General features: G+C 43.8%; 1 pseudogene; it reads left to right on the forward strand.

The window, feature by feature from the left end:
- The first annotated feature begins 1,807 nt into the window (after window positions 1–1,807).
- On the forward strand, window positions 1,808–2,757 carry LOC101143688 (prothymosin alpha-like; annotated as a pseudogene).
- The last annotated feature ends 1,410 nt before the right edge of the window (window positions 2,758–4,167 follow it).

The following is a 4,167-nucleotide window of genomic DNA, read 5'->3' on the forward strand; positions in this document are numbered from 1 at the left end:
TTCATCATCTATTCTTGCCTTGTCGATTTAGTGGGGGGCATAAGAAGCAACCAGTGCTTACAATCTTAGAGAATTAGCCAGCCTCAACCTAGGAAGAAACTCAGGAGTCAAATTGTCTCCTGGAGGCTGAGATGCACTTGAGCCAAGCTCCTTGTCCTTTTATCATAGGGAGATCAGACCCACTCAGCCCAAAAAAGCAGAACTGGGAATTAAAAGCTCTGTGCCCTTGAATTGTGTAAATAAAAATTGAACCCCTCGTCACATCATTTTTACATCTGAAGTGAAATTTTCGTGGAAATACAAGGTTAATGATCCCAGAAACTAGATTTCAGTGTGAAATAGGCATTGGAACAGCCTTGTTACATTAGTGGCATATTGAGAAAAGAAACTGAGAACAGCTTATAGAGGACAATAAAAAACACTGCATACTAGTCAATTCATTCATTCATTCACTAAACAAAAATTTATGTGGCCCACTCCAAGATGTTTTCAAATGAACTGAAAACCTATGTTCACACCAAAACCTTTACTCTGATGTACAGAGCAGCTTTATTCATAACTGCCCCAAACTGAATATGTCTGAGGCATGTGAGCCAGAGCAACTCCATCTTAAATAGGAGCTGGGTAAAATGAGGCTGAAACCTACTGGGTTGCATTCCCAGACGGTTAAGGCATTCTAAGTCACAAGATGAGACAGGAGGTCAGCACAACATACAGGTCATAAAGACCTTGCTGATAAAACAGGTTGCAGTGAAGGAGCTGGCCAAAACCAAATGGCCACGAGAGTGACCTCTGGTCGTCCTTACTGCTACACTCCCACCAGCACCATGACAGTTTACAAATGCCATGGCAAAGTCAGGAAGTTACCTTTATGGTCTAAAAATGAGAGGCATGAATAATCTACCCCTTGTTTAGCACATCATCAAGAAATAACCATAAAAATGGACAACCAGGCCAGGTGCAGTGGCTCAATGCCTGTAATCACAGCACTTTGGGAGGCCGAGGCATGTGGATCACCTGAGACCAGGAGTTTGAGACCATTCTGGCCAGCATGATGAAACCCCATCTTTACTAAAAATACAAAAAGTTAGCCAGGTGTGGTGGCATGCACCTGCAACGTCAGCTACTTGGGAAGCTGAGACAGGAGAATCGCCTGAACCCGGAGGCAGAGGTTGCAGTGAACCAAGATTGCGCCACCGCACTCCAGCCTGGGCAACAAGAGCAAAACTCGGTCTCAAAAAAAAAAAAAAAAAAAAAAAAAAAAAAAAAAAAAAAAAAAAAAGACAACCAGCAGCCCTCTCAGCTGCCCTGTCTATGGAGTGGCCATTCTTTTATTTCTTTACTTTCTTGATAAACTTGCTTTCACTTTGCACTGCGGACTTGCCCTGAATTCTTTCTTGCACGAGATCCAAGAACCCTCTCTTAGGGTCTGGATCAGGACCCCTCTCCTGTAACGTATTTCTGGCGACCATGAAAGGATTCTAGTCCAGAAACCCTGACCCAACAGCTACCTTTGGGTAAGTGTTGGGGTCCTGTAGCATCTTTCTGGTGACCACAGAAGTAACTGTACTGCAGAAACCCCCAAACCAAAGGCTAACTTTGGGTAAGTGGTGGGGTCCGCTAACATCTTTCTCGCCCCATGGCTGCTCTGAAAAGCCATCTTTGCCTTGTTCCTCGTTTGCCGCCTTGTTCCTCGTTCTCCTCCTTGCTCGCAGCAGCCGCCTCCGCCGTGCGCCTCCTCAGCCGCCGCGGACTCCGGCAGCTTTATCGCCAGAGTCCCTGAACTCTCGCTGTCTTTTTAATCCCCTGCATCGGATCACCGGCATGCCCCAACCTGTCAGACGCAGCTGTAGACAGCAGCTCCGAAATCGCCACCAAGGACTTCAAGGAGAAGAAGGAAGTTGTGGAAGAGGCAGAAAATGGAAAAGACGCCCCTGCTAACGGGAATGCTAACGAGGAAAATGGGGAGCAGGAGGCTGACAATGAGGTAGATGAAAAAGTGGAAGAAGGTGGGGAGGAAGAGGAGGAGGAAGAAGAAGGTGATGGTGAGGTAGAGGATGGAGATGAAGATGAGGAAGCTGAGTCAGCTACGGGCAAGCAGCAGCTGAAGATGATGAGGATGACGATGTCAATACCAAGAAGCAGAAGACCGACGAGGATGACTAGACAGCAAAAAAGGAAAAGTTAAATTAATAAAAAAGGCCGCCATGACCTATTCACCCTCCACTTCCCGTCTCAGAATCTAAACGTGGTCACCTTCGAGTAGAGAGGCTCGCCCGCCCATCGTGGGCAGTGCCACCCGCAGATGACACGCGCTCTCCACCACCCGACCCAAACCATGAGAATTTGCAACAGGGGAGGAAAAAAGAATCAAAACTTCCAAGGCCCTGCTTTTTTTCTTAAAAGTACTTTAAAAAGGAAATTTGTTTGTATTTTCTATTTACATTTTATATTTTTGTACATATTGTTAGGGTCAGCCATTTTTAATGATCTCGGATGACCAAACCAGCCTTCAGAGTGTTCTCTGTCCTACTTCTGACTTTACTTGTGGTGTGACCATGTTCATTATAATCTCAAAGGAGAAAAAAAAACCTTGTTAAAAAAGCAAAAACGACAACAGAAAAACAATCTTATTCTGAGCATTCCAGTAACTTTTTTGTGTATGTACTTAGCTGTACTATAAGTAGTTGGTTTGTATGAGATGGTTAAAAAGGCCAAAGATAAAAGGTTTCTTTTTTTTCCTTTTTTGTCTATGAAGTTGCCGTTTATTTATTTATTTATTTTTTTGGCCTGTTTGATGCATGTGTGAAACAATGTTGTCCAACAATAAACAGGAATTTTGTTTTGCTGAGTTGTTCTAAAAACAAACAAACAAAAAACAAAACATCTTTCTCATGAAGCACAAAAGGGACAATACTGAGGAGACCCACCCCCCAACCCAAAAGAAATAGACTGCAGCACTGATTGAACAACTTTGGGTAAGTAGTGGGGTACCAGGGTAAAGAATGAGATTAGGTTAAAGGCCTAACTTAGGGGAGTTAGAGTCTCTCCTAAGACAAAGTGGGTTAAAGGCACCTCTTAATAAAAGGCAAGAACACTTGACCCACCTCGGGTTAGAGGCCCGACTTAGGAAGGTTAGAGTCCCTTGTAAGATTTAGGGGGTTAGAGGCCCCTCTGGGTAAAGTCTCTCTTGACTAAGAACAGGTTACTGCTAATTAATCTGCCTTGCACTCTTTGCTGATGGCTGCGGGTGACAGGGTTAGGCATGTACAGGATCGTAGGACATGGGGAACTTTTTCCTTCATAAAACGGAAAATGAGAGCTAACGAGACTGCTGAAAAAGATCCCTTTGCTACCGAGAAGCAGCCACCTGAACTTTTCAGTGTTGCTGCAATGAGTGGGTCTTTTCTCTGGCTTCCCTATACCATTCACCTTCCCCACCCTGCCACAGGCAATACTTCCCTTCTCTCCTTTCCCTTTTCTTATCTTCTCTGTTACTCAGGGTGACCATCTTGCCTAGAAACCACATGTTGAAACTCCTAGTCGGAGATTAAAGATGACAGGGCCCATGTGAGGGTAAATTTAAGCCTTGCCAGTTTGACATTGGGTGCTAAGCAGAGTGACTAATGTGTATGTTTTATCACATGTATTTTGCTCTAGCCAGAACAAAAAAAAAATACTTTTCCTTTACGATACGGCTTGACCCCCAGGGTCATGGTGCCGCAAGCTGGATCACTGGGGCCAGTCAGGGAAAGGGAACCCAGAATCCTGGCATGCAGGCAAAAGGGTAAGAATTTCTTACCAGTTAGATTTCTGTCTTCTCTCTGTGTGCAAATGGTTGAATGAATGGAAAAAATAAATATATATATATATATCTGTTTATCTCCTCTGTAAAGTTTTGTTTAATGGGAAAAAGAATTCTAAGGCTAGCCTTAAGCTGCTGTATTTTGTGCTATGAATTTGTTTTTCTGTAGAATAAAACATGGACTTAGAACGCTTGTAAGCCCACTTTTCAAGATGACCCAGCAAGCTGATTAGTAACAAACTTGGCTGCAGGTCCCTGAAACAAACAAAAAACTGGATAAAGTTTCCATGTTGTTTTATGTCCTTGGGAGCTTGACCTTTTAACCACGTGGCAGTACTTTCTCTTAGTCTCTGCCATCCAGG

The sequence above is a fragment of the Gorilla gorilla genome, chromosome 2 (assembly GCF_029281585.2).
Source record: "Gorilla gorilla gorilla isolate KB3781 chromosome 2, NHGRI_mGorGor1-v2.1_pri, whole genome shotgun sequence".
NCBI classification, from domain to species: domain Eukaryota; kingdom Metazoa; phylum Chordata; class Mammalia; order Primates; family Hominidae; genus Gorilla; species Gorilla gorilla.